Below are 16,294 nucleotides of genomic sequence, written 5' to 3'. Positions count from 1 at the left end.
TACTGAATCATTTCTCACTCTAGGGCTTCTAAGACTTTTTGATCTTTAGTTATTTCTTAATCTTTAGTTATTTCTTAATACTAAGGACCTTGAAACCAAGATCTGGATACTGGCAGGTTGCATTTGGAATGATTCAAAACCGTGTTTACTCCTGTTAAAACTTGATTTGGTTTCAAGTTTAGGAATTCCAGAATTTGCATTTTTAAAAAGTCACCCTATGGGGAACTCCCAGCATTCCAGTGTTAGGACTCAGAGCTTTCAATGCCATGGCCCCAGATTCAGTTCCTGGACAGGGGACCAAGATCCTTCAAGCCTCGCAGTGCAGCCAAAAAAAAAACCACCCAATGATTCTGATACAGGTTATCCACAGATACACCTTGAAAACTGCTGCCCAACCACAGTGATTCTCGGCCATGACTGCACTAAAATCATCTGCTGCTGCTGCTAAGTCACTTCAGTCGTGTCCAACTCTGTGTGACCCCATAGACAGCAGCCCACCAGGCTCCCCCATCCCTGGGATTCTCCAGGCAAGAACACTGGAGTGGGTTGCCATTTCCTTCTCCAATGCATCAAAGTGAAAAGTGAAAGTGAAGTCGCTCAGTCGTATCCGACTCTCAGCGACCCCATGGACTGCAGCTATCTGGGAAGCTTTTAAATATCCCTGATGCCAGGTCCCACCACCAGCCTGCTCTGGGGTGGAGCCTAACACTTCCAGCCACTCTAATGTGTAGCTAGGCTGAGCATCACTGTCCTAGAGGATAGAACACCTTCTGACCAACCGTCCCATCTTCCACCCCAGTGGAAGAAAGACACAGGTAAGGGAGACAGAGAAGAAGATAAGCAGTTGGCGATAGTGAACTGAGCAAGTGGAAACTCTGCCTGGAGCCCACCACCCCAATGCAGCATCCAGCACTTGGCTGTCCTTTGACTCTATTCTGTCATTTACCCTGTCAAAGACAAAGCTTACTCAGCCCCACACCTAAATCTCTACTGATCATCAGGTCTATGTTGGTTTCAAATAGAAACAAAAGCAAAAATTCTTACAGCAGTGATAACCATGGCAAAAGTTAGTTTCTTGATTTTCTATAAATGCTTGCAGAAAAAATGCAGAAGAGGATCACTGTCTATAATAAAAAATTTAAAAGATGATTACATCCATTTATCTGTTTTTTTTTTAATGAAAAGAAGAGAACGTGGTATAAGAAAGTATATCAAACAATGCAAAAAATAAATAAACACGCCTACCATGCTAATGCACCTAAGTGACTTGAAAGTTATAGAAAAGTCAGCATCTCTCTCCAAAGAATCAAAAGTTTACCAAACAAGAGAGCAGAATAATTGGACCATCTCAGGACAGCATGACTTTCATTTTTCTAAAGCCCCCTGGAGTGTAGAAGAAGGAAAAAGAAGGAATGAATGGTTGCAAGCTCCCTCTTCACTTGTGACATCTGGCGCTGTCCCCACTGGCGGTGGCAACGTTATTAATCCCACCCTTTGATGTGGCAAGTGCCCAAAACCTGTTGGCTGGTTTCTGGCCAGAGAAGGAGCAATTTCACCCTGACGGCTCCAGAGAGGGCAAACACACACACTGCCAGATAGAAGAGGGAAGAATCTTTTCCCATCTCTCCCACTGTCCCAGATGGCCAAGTCTGGGTGCACTGCCTCTAGAGCATCACTTCACCACCCATAATGCCGTCCTGCTACTACAAGTGCAGGGAAAGACCTGGGAAAAGCAGCTTCAAGAATCTCCAGGCAGGGGCTTCCCTGGTGGCTCAGTGGTAAAGAATCCAGCTGCCAATGTAGGAGACACAGGTTCAATCCCTGATCCAGAAAGATCCCACGTGCCATGGAGCAACTAAGCCCATGTGTCACAACTATTGAGCCTGTGCTCTAGAGCCTGGGAGCTGTAACTACTGAGCCTTTGTGCCCCAAATGTTGAAGCCCATGTGCCTAGAGCCCACGCTCTGCAACAAGAGAAGCCACAACAATGAGAAGCTCGAGCACCGCAACAAAGATCCAGTGCAGCCAAAAATAAATAAGTGTGTGTATGTGTGTGTGTGTGTGTGTGCATGCTCAGCATGTACGACTCTTTGTGACCCCATGGACCAATACAAAAATAAAAATTAAAATAGATATATATGTATAATTGAAGCACTTTGCTGTACAACAGAAAGGAACACAACACTCTATATCACCAATACTTCAATAAAATAAACTTTTTTAAAAAAAGGGAAGAGAGAAGTCTCGGTGAGGAAAGACCCCAGTGACAATGACAGTCTGCTCTTAGGTCCTAAAGAGCCATCAGATCACCCACAGCCCAAAGAAGACAAAACAAAGAGCCACTGAAGTCAAAGAGAGGCTTACTTTCATTCCTTTCTTTCATTTCCTTCCTTCTTTTTCCTATCAACTCAGGGAGCTATGTAACTTATGCACACCTCTTTGCCGCATGCTACTCCAGTTACCAGGGTACTTGTTGGTAGAATGGAGGTGAAGATGTATCCTCAAAGATAACAGGACAAAATCAATTCCTTTGTCTCCTGAGCACTGCAGGAAGTCAAGTTCACCTTGACAGTCTTCATACCCAGTTTTCTACTCTTCCCCAGTTCAAAGATACCCCTTTCTGACTTCAAATGTACCAAAGATCTTGAGGACACCCTGGTTGTTCAGTGGTGAGGATTCCATACTTTCCCTGCCAAGGGTGAGGGTTCAGTCCCTAGTCCGGGAACTAACATCCTGAAAGCTGTGAGGTGTGACCATAAAGATACCTAAGATCTTGTTTTCTAAACTAGTTCTTAAGAAAAGGTGATGACTCTGTGAGCATTAAAAAAGCAAACAAAGGACCCAATTTTAAGGTTGTATCTCCACACAAGCATGTTTCTAATCATTAAAGCATATACTTTTCAGGGGATTTCAAACCTGGCTGTGTTGGCTCAGACAGTAAAGAATCTGCTTGCAGTGCAGGAGACCAGGGTTTGATCCCCAGGTCGGGAGGATCCCCTGGAGAAGGGAATAGCTACCCACTCCAGTATTCTTGACTGGAGAATCTCAAAAACAGAGAAGCCTGGTGGGCTACAGTCCATGGGGTCGCAAAGAGTCGGACACAACTGAGCAACTAACAATTTTCATTTCAAACCTGGCTGTACCTTAGGGGCTTAAAAATGACCAATGTCTGCGACTTCTCTAGACACATGAAAACAGGATCTCTGGGCTTGAGGCCAGATTGCTAAAGGGCTCCAGGTGATCTCAATGTGAAGCTTCTAAAAGAAAGGAGTGGACCACTGCACTAGCTTACATAATTGCTCCTCTTGCCAGACAAGCCTAAATTGAAAGACTTGACTGATTTTAGTTATTTAAACTGATCTAACATCTATTTCTGCTTTATTGCCTATGCCAAAGCCTTTGACTGTGTGGATCACAATAAACTGTGGAAAATTCTGAAAGAGATGGGAATACCAGACCGCCTGATCTGCCTCTTGAGAAACCTGTATGCAGGTAAGGAAGCAACAGTTAGAACTGGACATGGAACAACAGACTGGTTCCAAATAGGGAAAGGAGTACATCAAGACTGTATATTTCCACCCTGCTTATTTAACTTATATGCAGACTACATCATGAGAAACGCTGGGCTGGAAGAAGCACGAGCTGGAATCAAGATTGCCGGGAGAAATATCAATAACCTCAGATATGCAGATGACACCACCCTTATGGCAGAAAGTGAAGAGTAACTGAAAAGTCTCTTGATGAAAGTGAAAGAGGAGAGTAAAAAAGTTGGCTTAAAGCTCAACGTTAAGAAAACGAAGATCATGGCATCTGGTCCCATCACTTCATGGGAAATAGATGGGGAAACAGTGGAAACAGTGTCAGACTTTATTTTTATTTTTCTGGGCTCCAAAATCACTGCAGATGGTGACTGCAGCCATGAAATTAAAAGACGCTTACTCCTTGGAAGGAAAGTTATGACCAGTCTAGATAGCATATTCTAAAGCAGAGACATTACTTTGCCAACAAAGGTTCGTCTAGTCAAGGCTATGGTTTTTCCTGTGGTCATGTATGGATGTGAGAGTTGGACTATAAAGAAAGCTGAGCACTGAAGAATTGATGCTTTTGAACTGTGGTGTTGGAGAAGACTCTTGAGAGCCCCTTAGACTGCAAGGAGGTCCAACCAGTCCATCCTAAAGGAGATCAGTCCTGGGTGTTCATTGGAAGGACTGATGCTGAAGCTGAAACTCCTGTACTTTGGCCACCTCATGTGAAGAGTTGACTCATTGGAAAAGACTCTGATGCTGGGAGGGATTGGGGGCAGGAGGAGAAGGGGATGACAGAGGATGAGATGGCTGGATGGCATCACCGACTCGATGGACGTGAGTTTGAGTGAACTCCAGGAGATGGTGATGGACAGGGAGACCTGGCGTGCTGCGATTCATGGGGTCGCAAAGAGTCGGACACGACTGAGCGACTGAACTGAACTAAACGGAACACTTTCTATGTATCAGACACAGTGCCAGGATTTTCAGATGTTATCTTTTTAATCTACGTAAGATAAATTAGAAAAGTATTAATAACCCTCCTTCTACCTCCAATGTCCACAGAATTTTTGCTAGATTCTACTTAAGGCTCTCTCTCTCCATTTAACCCTAGGATTGATCACCTAATGGAGGTTCATAAATGGTTCGTAAGTTTGCATTCTTTTACTTTGGGAAGTTATCTTAAACTTTTTTTAATGGATACTCTTTAACATAACTGGACATGCTAGCATCCTTCAAGGGCTTATAGTGGACAAACTAATGTCTACATAATAATAACGATAGCTTGACCACTTCAAGGACCTTTGAGAATAATACATAGAATACTGTGGTCTTCAGATCTCCTTTGGCCCTAAGTCCTAAAAGTCTTTACCAAAGACATTTCTATTTATTTCATAAAAGTCTTTTAACATTCTTGCAGCACACACACACACCAGTATCCATCATTATCCCTATGTTCCACAAGCCATTCTACATGGCTTGCCCCTCTCTTCTTCTTTTTTTTTTTTTTTGCTGGTCTGCCTTATCATTAGCCATTAATTGTCTTTCCCTTCACTACACTGAAAATTCCTTGGGGTTAAGGGATACCATATGTTCTTTATGTTCCTTCCACATCTCTGCAAACAGTAGGCACTGAATAAATGTTTGCTGATGTTAATAGAAAAAGATATTAAGCTATATAGTTCAGGGAGCAACATAAAGTAGCTAGCGGGCTAGAGGGGTGTGGTCCAAACTCTGTAGTACATCATCGGTCGTGAGCAGCAATGTTTAAAAAACTGAAATTCAGACTAGAATAACATCGGTTACAGTAGCAAATATAAGCCCTCCTGCACGCTGCTAAGGGTTGAGCACTACTTTGAGAGACTTGGCTTCAGTTTACATGTGCGCCTGTGTTTGCTGGCAGGGTCAGGCTGTAAAATAAATCTCACTATGAGTCACAGTCAAAAACACTGAAAGCCCCTAGTCCAGAAGGGTCCATGTTCAACCTGGGTACCTAGGTGAGGTTAGACCACAATTAATAGCAGAGCATTAGCCATGTGAATTTAAGCAAGGTAAAAAACCTCAGTTTCTTCATCTATAAAATGAAAATAGGATAGGAAGAACTCCTTTGTCATAGAATTTTATGAGGAACATACGAAATAATCTCTATGAAATACTAGGCGTTGATACTTGGCACAGAGCAAATGTTTACCAATACTGTTACTGTTGTGGCATGTTCTAAAGGTTTTCTAGAAAAACTTGAATGAGTACCTCCCTCCCCTTCACTTTCTCATTTCCTAATCATTCTTCAACTCAATGTTTCCTGGCTTCTATGCATCCAGAGAAAAAAAATGTCCTTACTGTGATGTTTAACTTTTAAGTGCAAAACAAAATCAAAGATGATTATTCCTGCCCTCATGGAGATTCAAGCCAGGCATCAATGAACAGTGTGATCCAAAAATTATAAATAGGGTTTCCCAGGTGGCTCAGGGGTAAAGAAGCCACCTGCCAATGCAGGAGACACAGGTTCAATTCCTGATCTGGGAAGATCTCACATTTCATGGAGCAACTAATCCTGTGTGCCATAACTATCGAGCCTGTGCTCTAGAGCCTGGGAGCTGGAGCTACTGAAGCCCATGTGCCCTACAGTTTGCACTCTGCAACGAGAGAAGCCACCACAGTGAGAAGCCTGAACACCACAATTAGAGAGTAGCCCTGCTGTCTGCATAGTTGCAGAGAAAAGCCCGTGCAGCAACAAAGACTCAGCATAACCAAAAATATATAAATAAAATTTTTTAATTATAAAAAATTATAAATAAAAAATAAAAACTGGTTTTACAAATATGTATTTTGTTCATATGACATTTGGTATTTAGATCTTTCAATACCCAGCTAGCTACCTGATTCTTTCTATTTTCCCTAAAGATTTGCAACAATTCAGCCCCAACTACCTCTGCAGGATTACCAAAACCTGGGCTCTCTAAACCACTGTCACAATTCATCCCTTAAGCCATGCTCCTCTCCTTCTGCATGCCTTAGACTCTTCACTCCCCACCAGCTGCTGGAGAGGCTGTAATCCTTTCTGAAACTCCTGCTTCAAGTTGTTCAGTTGCTCAGGCGTGTCCAACTCTTTGCAACCCCATGGACTGCAGCACATCAGGCTTCCCTGTCTTTCACCATCTCCCAGAGTTTGCTCAAACTCATGTCCATTGAGTCAGTGATGCCATCCAACCATCTCGTCCTCTGTCATCCCCTTCTCCTCCTGCCTTTAATCTTTCCCAGCATCAGGGTCTTTTCCAATGAGTCAGCTCTTCACATCATGGGGCCAAAGTATTGGACCTTCAGTTTCAGCATCAGTCCTTCCAATGAATATTAAGGACTGATTTCCTTTATTGACTGGTGGGATCTCCTTGCAGTCCAAGGGACTCTCAAGAGTCTTCTCCAAAACCACAGTTCAAAAGCATCAATTCTTGACTTAGCCTAAATGTCTCCTCTTATTTGATGCCATCCAAACCCTTCAACAGTTAGTCATTCCTTCTCGAAGGTTTCACAATAATTTGGGCAATCTTGTTCTTACAACATTTATCACAATATGTTATTATTCATTAAGGTATGTAACCAACAAGATTATCCTGCATCCCTAGCACTAAGAATTGCGCTTGGCACATAGTAAAGGCTCAACAGGTCTTTATGAAATGAATGAATAAATGAATGCATAGAAAGCCTACTGACCTAAATCTCCTGTATATCAAAATGATTAACCATACAGCTTTCATTCAACAGAAAGAATTGAGTACATTTGGGAGGTATTTGTGTATTTGGAAGAAAATGAATGTATTTTGAAGAAAATGAATGTATCTGGAAGGTGTTGTGGACCAAAGGTGGATCTGGTTCCTTCCTCCAAAGGGCTTAGAGCCTGCCTCCATCATTAAACCTGAAAGGCTAGCCAAATACTTGGGTAAACATAGAATCGACTTTTTTAATTTAAAGTTGTTATCAGTATAAGATCAGATGGTATGTCTTTAATGATCAGACAATTACCTGATTCTTGCAGGTTTGTTTTAAATGATAAACATCCAGGATTGGCTGACAAACTCCCATAGGTGCAAGGGAGGGTCAACTCACCACTGGAGCAGGGACAAGGACAAAGTGTGGCTCACAACTGTCACTGACAGCCTTCCTCTGGTCCTCTCTGTCAGCTCAGTCACAGTAAGGTCTGTGATTTCTCTGAAAACGCCAGGCTTCTTTTACTCAGATGCTTCCTTCCTGTTGTCAGTATCTGCTCTGAGCTTTTCAGGTAGAGGCTGGCCCACTTGTTTGTAAAGCAGCTTATTAGCATAAAGCAAAGAATACATCTTAGCTCATCACATTCATGAAACTCTGCTTTAAAAATATTATATTATAGAATTTAACTGTACTGTTCCCCCAGGAATGAGTTATTCAAAAGAACTGGAGATTGGAATCACATGCAAGTCCACTACTTTTGTTCTCATTTTTATTTTTGGGGATCCATATAAATATGCTTTTAAAAAAAACCCTAAACTTCCATATTAACACATAAGAGCCAAACTCTTAACTTATTCACCTTGTTGCAATTGAAGAACATCCCCAGATTAAGAAGAGAGACAGACTACAGGGCAGACTCTTGCTCAGGTAAAGATGATGAAGATTTGTCTAAGCACTGTAAGACAAGCCTATTGGGAATTCCCTGGCGATCCAGTGGTTTGGACTTCAAGCTTCCAAGACCAGGGGTCTGGGTTCCATCCCTAATCAGGGAACTAAGATCCTGCAAGCTGAGTAGCATGGCAAAAAATAAAGAAAAGAAAAAACTAAGCTTATAAATACACCTTGTCCAAGTGAAAACCAGGATCTATTTTCCAGCTGTCATTATCTTCTTACGTTTGAGTGAGAAGAAAGAACAGGAAGGAAAATATTTAGAGAAACAGCTCTGGGTCCCGGAATTAAACCAAACTAACTGTCCCTGAAAGGGATAATTAACACAAGCAATTAACTGCCGGGGCCTCTGAATTATGTCAACAGCATGGCCATCGAAAAAGGGCATTCTTTGATCTTAAAGGCCTTATAAATCTATCATGGTCCAGCACTCACCAAAGAGATCTTCCAAAGCTATCATGCTTTAGATCCGGTGAGTACTGGAATATGTGTCAGTACAGAAGAAGTGGGTTAGAGATCAGATGGACTGAGTGTAGGATCATGGAAGTCTGAAACCAGAAGAAAGCTTGGAAGTCATCTAGCAAATTAGTGGCAAAAAAGCCAAATCTGATCTCTAGAGGTGTTTTGTTTGGCCTGCTCAATTCTTATTTTCTTTTATTTTTAGCCATGTTGAATGAATTGTCAATGTTTTCCCATCAAAATCTGAATTTCTGGATTCTCTTGAAGATCTGGCAACACTGGGCTCTTGTTCTTACATAACAATTGGCTGGAACTGGGTAGCTCCGGCCCTCATGAATGGGCATGTTCTCCCCAGCTCCTTCCACTCCCTCCTCACCCTTTCACAGGACCAAGGCTGACTTGCCTTGGAGTTTCACCTGTGCCCTCCCCACTTCCCACCCTGGTCTGCTGCTCTAAGAGGCCAGTCAGCCCTGGGAGAATCTAGAGAACTTACTGCCCCTAATCTTAATAATTCCTCAATTTCTTCCTCTGTTCAAGCTGGTTTTAGAAAAGGCAGAGGAACCAGAGATCAAATTGCCAACATCCGCTGGATCATGGAAAAAGCAAGAGAGTTCCAGAAAAACATCTACTTCTGCTTTATTGACTATGCCAAAGCCTTTGACTGTGTGGATCACAATAAACTGTGGAAAATTCTGAAAGAGATGGGACTACCAGACCACCTGACCTGCCTCTTGAGAAATCTGTATGCAGGTCAGGAAGCAACAGTTAGAACTGGACATGGAACAACAGACTGGTTCCAAATAGGAAAAGGAGTATGGCAAGGCTGTATATTGTCACCCTGCTTATTTAACTTATATGCAGAGTACATCATGAGAAATGCTGGGCTGGAAGAAACACAAGCTGGATTCAAGATTGTTGGGAGAAATATCAATAACCTCAGATATGCAGATGACACCACCCTTATGGCAGAAAGTGAAGAGGAACTCAAAAGCCTCTTGATGAAAGTGAAAGTGGAGAGTAAAATAGTTGGCTTAAAACTCAACATTCAGAAAACGAAGATCATGGCATCCGGTCCCACCACTTCATGGGAAATAGATGGGGAAACAGTGCAAACAGTGTCAGACTTTATTTTTCTGGGCTCCAAAATCACTGCAGATGGTGACTGCAGCCATGAAATTAAAAGACGCTTACTCCTTGGAAGAAAAGTTATGACCATCCTAGATAGTATATTGAAAAGCAGAGATATTACTTTGCCAACAAAGGTCCGTCCAGTCAAGGCTATGGTTTTTCCAGTGGTCATGTATGGATGTGAGAATTGGACTGTGAAGAAGGCTGAGCACTGAAGAATTGATGCTTTTGAACTGTGGTGTTGGAGAAGACTCTTGAGAGTCCCTTGGACTGCAAGGAGATCCAACCAGTCCATTCTGAAGGAGAACAGCCCTGGGATTTCTTTGGAAGAAATGATGCTAAAGCTGAAACTCCAGTACTTTGGCCACCTCATGCGAAGAGTTGACTCATTGGAAAAGACTCTGATGCTGGGAGGGATTAAGGGCAGGAGGAGAAGGGGACGACAGAGGATTAGATGGCTGGATGGCATCACCAACTCGATGAACATGAATTTGAGTGAACTCAGGGAGTTGGTGATGGACAGGGAGCCCTGGCATGCTGCGATTCATGGGGTCACAAACAGTCGGACACGACTGAGCGGCTGAACTGAACTGCGTCTTTGTATTTAAGGCTGTGAGATTCACTAAAGTTTTTCTCATCTCATATCCCATCTCTTCTCAAAGAGCTTAAGAGTTTCTTTTGAGTGGGTCATAAAAGCACAAGATCATATAATAGTTTGAAGATGAGGCTTCCTTGGTGGCTCAGAGGTAAAGAATCTGCCTGCTAATGCAGGAGACACAGGTTTGATCCCTGATCCTGGAAGATCTCACATGCTTTGGAGCAACTAAGCCCATGCGCCACAACTATTGAACCTGTACCCTAGAGCCTGAGAAGCGGAAACTACTGAAGCCCCTGTTGCCCATTTTTCTGCAATAAGTAAAAAAAAAAAAAAAAAAAAGCCAGGACAATGAGAAGCCTGCAGCGAGAGAGTAGCCCCTGCTTGCTGCAACTAGAGAAAGCCCACGCAGCAATGAAGACCCAGCACAGCCCAAAATAGACTGATTAATTTAAGAAACAAGTTTGAAGATGTGTTAAAACACTGAAATATGGGTCATCACTGAACCTATAAAGTAAAAATAATCAGATAATGTACAGTATAGTGACTGTAACATACTGTGGTATATATTTGAAAGTAGCCAAAAGAGTAAATTTTAAAAGTTCTCATTCTGTTGTGTGTGTTAGTGTCCGACTCTTTTCAACCCCACGAATTGTAGACCACCAGGCTTCTCTGTCCATGGGATTCTCCAGGAGAGAATACTGGAATGGATTGCCGTTCCCTTCTCCGGAGGATCTTTCCGACCCAGGGATTGAACCCTGGTCTCCTGCTTTGCAGGCAGATTCTTTACCATTTGAGCTACAGGGAAATCCTCAAGTTCTCATCAGATACATAAAGAAATTAGAACTACGGTGGTGCATGTTAATTAAACTTACTGTGTCACCATTTTGCAGTATATATATAGAATCATCATGTTGTACACCTAAAAGTAATATTTTATATGGCAATTATATAAATTAAAAAATAAAATTAAAATGATAGAAATGAGGATGCAAAGGAAAAACAGAGAAAAACTTCTCCTACAGGTAGCAGGCCCAATTTCTAATTACTGTGAATAACAGTTAACATATATTATGCCCCTGCCCAAAGAATGGGCTATCAAGACAAACTTCCTGGGTTCAATACCTGGTTCTACCATTTACTTAGGTGAGTGACCTTATTAAAATTCTCAAGATCAAGAGATCAATGTGACTTCCCTGGTGGTCCAGTGGTTAAGACTCTGCACTTCCAATGCCAGGGGCTTCAGACTGATCCCTGGTCAGGGAACTAAGATCCCACATGCTGTGCAATGAGGCCAAAAAGAAATTCTCAGAATAAGTTTAAAATTATGTCTCCCTAGATAAAAGAAGGTATGTAGCTCACTTAATATGTCATGTTTAATAAAGATTAATAATAATTATTATTACTGTCAATAATCAAAACAGTGAACAGAAAGTGACTTTACTCTGCATATTGACCCACGAAAGTGGGGGTATTTTCCTATCCAAAGTTTTAATCAAACTAAAAGTTGTTGTATCACAAGATTGCAAATTCAGGGGAAATCATTGTTGGATTTGAATAAAGCATTGAAATCTACTTGAAAACACATTACTTTTTCACATTTATAGAAAGTAAATGCTATTAAGATCTTGTTCATTTACTTATTAGGGGAAGCTCACAAAATTGAACTTCAAGGAATAAACTACAGTGAAGGATGTTAACCCTGTTAGTATAAATACAATAATAATGTTCAATCACACTTTAATTTCTTACCATGGCTTGTCATCTCTATAATCTAGCCCCGTTCTACCTCCCAGTCTTCTCTAAAATTCCAGACTCCAGCCATTCCAAACTGCTCTGCTACCTTTGAACACACCAGACTTGCACACCTCCATGCAACATGCTTGTTCCAGCAGCCCTCCTTTGCATCAAGGAAATCCTCTTCCTTCTTCAAGTCTTAGCTCAGATGCCACACCCACCACATAACTTTTCTCATTTCTTAACCCTGAATGAACCTCTCTGCCATTCAGTCATACACTATTGATGTCACTGCCATATGACTACATTTTTACTATCATGTATTATAGATATTTATAAACAGGCCTATCTTTCCCACCAGACTAAATGCTTTGAAGGCAGCGGTCATGTGTTCTTTCCTTGAACTCAGTTTTAAGTCACACTTCAAGCTCATTATCTGCAGGGAACACTCGAATGTCTACAAAGAACCTCCCAAAGAAAAGGCCAGCTAGCTCAAAATATATGCATTCTGGCCAACTTTAATTAAAATTAAAGTCATTAGGTGATACTTTCTCGTAAAGCAATAATTAAGCAAGCAAGACACTGTTTCTTTTGTACCTACCCACTGGCTTTCTATACCCAATTGCATTGTATGAAGTAAGTTCAAGTAATGACTCGCTCAAGAGAAAGACTAAAAAAATTGCAGGCTCAAAATATCAGGTGAGAAAATAAAGCTTGAAAAGCTAACTACATCTAATTGTCATTCTCTTGCTCTAGTTTTATGACCAGAACCACACCCAAAGCACCAAGCTCTGCCTTGATACAGATTCAGACACCAATCAATGCACATATCACCACCATCTTTTCAGAGTCTCAGTCAGAAACTAGAGAAGGCTTCCCAGTGTCCTGATCTACCTCTGCGTATCTTTTGTCTTTCCCTATAGGCATCCCACAGAGAAAAAGGGTCCTTGTTACCCCCTCTTGCCCACACACAAAAGGGAAGAAACAGAGAAGTGTGTTCTTGGGCAGTCAGTGCTGCTACAAGTATGAGTTATTGCAAAATTGCAATAATTTTTATTATGTAATTTCCACTTCTAGGGCCTGAAAAGAAATACATTTCTTTCTAGCAATGACATGGATAACCCTGTTATGATCCACAAGGTATTTAAAAAGAAGGTGTGATCCTAGAAATGAATAATTGGTGCTTTCACTTCAGAATCTTGTCGGGCTTCCTCAGTCCTCTGCCTGAACCAGCCAGAACAATTTCTCACAGCTGAAACCAACTCAAATCTGATAAACTGTTAGGACATATCAAATTAACAGGATTTGCTGGGAGGAACTCACCTGCAACCTGAGCTACTATCCAGATAATTCAAGATTAAAAAAAATACATCCAAACTAACTGTGACCCAAGACACTGATCCAAAAACACAAGATATTAAATAACTTACTGTGTAAGTAGTATGTCTATTTAGTGTAAATCCTACCCTACCTCCAGGATATATTGATTGCTTTGGGCTGGATTAGACATGGCAACCTAAGAAGCATTGATCTACTTCTGATGACCAAGTTTTTAAGCGTTTATTATTTCTCTCCGAACCCTCTAGGAGCTCCTGAGGCTAGAGGTGGTTACCTAGAGTGAGCCACAGATGGAGCGTGAAACACCAGGTCCTCGCAAGTTCCGGCTCTGTGTCCAGGCGGCCGAGGCGCCCGTGCCTCCTGCGCTCGCCCGAGCTGACCCCGCGGTGCTGAAGCTGGCGCCGCGCCTGGAACCCTTGGGCGCCCCAGTGAGACCCTCCCGGGGTCATCTGCGTGCACCAGCTCCCAACCAGGGCACTTGGAGGCCTCGTGCCCCCTAGGAAACAGGGGCTCACCTGAGTCGCTTCCCCCCCAACTCCCACCCTGCTCTGCCACCAGCAGTCCCGGCGCAGATCTCTAACCCGAACTCAATCCGAGGGCACAGGACCTCCTTTCTCCCTCTCTCCCGTCCAACTCCGTGCACAATACCGCCCTCAGAGCGCTGGGGAAACTGGCCCGCTGCAGGGCAGCACCCTACCAAAGGGTTGGGAGTTGTCACGCGGTGGGCGCGAACACCCCGAAGACGCTCTCAGCTCCCCCGCACACACTCCAAACAAGAAACCGGCTCCGAGCTGCTTGGCCCCAGATGACAGCGTCGCCCCCGCCGCCTCCGGCCGCTCGGAGACCGAAGAGTTTCTCCTAGCCTCTGGGAGGCAGACGGGGGACCGCCGACCCCCGGACCCTCCCCGCGAGCTCCAGCTTTTTACCTGGGTACCGGCCGCAGCGAGCGGCGTCTCCGGGGCGCAGCACAGGGCGCACTGCCCAGGCGGGTGGTGCGGGGAGAACCGCGGCCGCCGCTCTCCCCGGCAGCTCCGGGCCTGCCGGGAGGCTATTTATCCGGGGGCTCGGCCCCGGCCCCGGCCCCTGCCGGAGTATTGGGCAATTCGTCCCGCTACAGGCTGCCCCGGGAGCCGCCGCCCTCTGCCCGCGCCGAGCCCCGCGGCAGCGGCGGCGGCGGCCACATGGAGGGAGGGAGCCGGCCCCTCCAGTGGGCTCCACCTTCTCGCCCTCCTTCTCCTTGGGAAGTTATTTCTCGTGGTTTCCCCCCGGTCTCTCTCTTTTGCGGGGCACCCTGGCCAGTCTGAACCGGTTGTGACTGAGCGGGTGGCTGGGGGAAGGAGGAGGAGGCAGAGGAGATGGAGGTGGAAAAGCGGGCGGTAGGGGCGCTGCTCTTGCTCTCGCGGCGCCCAGCCCGGCCAGTGCGGCCGGGCGGAGGGAGGGCGGTGTGGGGGCCGCGGCCCCGGCCCGGCCCGGAGCCACGGAAGCCGCGGGAGAGCTGGGCACCGCCGGCCAGGCGCCCTCTCGGTGCGCACATTCGCGCGTCCCCCGGCGCCGCTGCGCCCCCGCCGCCCACCGCGTGCTCGCGCCGGCGGGTCCGGACCGTGCGCACTTGGAGCGAGCCCGAGTGTGGAGATGAGTGCGAGTGCCCCCCGGGTCTCCCAGGCTCCTGGGCCGCCGGGCGCCCTCCTAGCCGGAGCTGGCAGCGATCCCAGAGAAACGGGCACCAGAACTTTGAGGAGTCGGTGCTCCTGGGCAGTGAGGAGTGAGGATGCCAAGTGCTGTCCTTTGTGACAGTTCCAAGGAAAAGGGGGGCGCCCCCGTAGTGCACAAAGTGTGCTGAAGCAGAGAGGCTGCGTCTGAGCACGTTCTGTCTATAAGGTAGATGCGCTGCACTAAAGATACTCTCCTGTCTTCAGTTAAAAGGTAACAGGCATGGCGCTGAGATTTCCAGTCGCCGCAGCAGACTGGGGCCAGTCCATAGGTAGGTATCTAGTGCTTACCAGCTGTGGCAACCTCCTAAAGCGATGTGCAATTTTTGTGTTCCTGTATATATAGGTATTTCTGAGAAGGGACACCATACATTCTACTAGCTTCTCAAAGAGGGCTGTGACCATCCACCACTGAGATGCAAATTTCCTTTATACACTGAATCTCCTCCAGTTTTGACCTAGACAAAGACTCTACACCTTGCCAAGGGTTGGTTTCTGAAGTCCAAATGAAGCTGCATAAGCTTCCTCAGCCTCCCTGTTTCATCTTTTCTGCATCAAAGAGTCTATGAGATGAAAGTTCCAACAAAAAAACCTGTGGACCCTGGCCACGTTGGTGAATGTTCTTACAGACAGGAAAATAGTATTCCATCTATTTGCCTCACACCATTCGTTTCCCTGCAGTTTACTGAATTTTATTCAGGTCATGGGGAAGAGTGCATGCCTGCGTGCTAAGTTGCTTCAGTCCTGTCCTACTCTTTGTGACCCCATAGACTGTAGCCCACCAGGTTCTTCTATCCATGGGATTCTCCAGGCAGGAATACTGGGGTGGGTTGCCATGGCCTCCTCCAGGGAATCTTCTCAACCCAGGGATCGAATCCACATCTTCTGTGTCTCATGCATTGCAGGCAGATTCTTTATCAGCCAAGCTACCAAGGGAAGCCCCAATGGGGAAGAGAATGACCAGTTATTAGTTAATGGTTAATTATTACTTTGTTTTGTCCTCTTTGGTAGGTCAGCTGGTAAAGAATCTGCTTGCAATGCAGGAGACCCTGGTTTGATTGCTGGGTCAGGAAGATCCCCTGGAAAAGGGATAAGCTACCCACTCTAGTATTCTTGGGCTTCCCTGGTGGCCCAGATGGTAAAGAATCCAC

The 16,294-nt window shown here is 44.7% G+C and overlaps 1 protein-coding gene across 2 annotated transcripts in view; it reads right to left on the bottom strand.

Moving 5' to 3' along the window:
• The window catches only part of SLC16A9 (solute carrier family 16 member 9), an 83,925-nt gene extending 68,935 nt beyond the window's left edge, over positions 1–14,990 (bottom strand). Inside the window, exon 1 of one of the 2 annotated variants that reach the window (XM_086382448.1) lies at positions 14,361–14,990. The gene's annotated coding sequence lies outside the window, so the exon portion shown is untranslated. The remainder of the gene's footprint in view (positions 1–14,360) is intronic. The other variant, XM_086382450.1, reaches the window with a different exon arrangement.
• Between the last annotated feature and the right edge of the window lie 1,304 nt (positions 14,991–16,294).

Source organism: Bos grunniens, chromosome 28 (assembly GCF_055505025.1).
Source record: "Bos grunniens cultivar Pamir isolate PY7600 chromosome 28, Bosgru_T2T1.0, whole genome shotgun sequence".
In the NCBI taxonomy this organism is placed as follows: Eukaryota; Metazoa; Chordata; class Mammalia; order Artiodactyla; family Bovidae; genus Bos; species Bos grunniens.
This window is presented reverse-complemented; position numbering and strand designations above follow the sequence as displayed.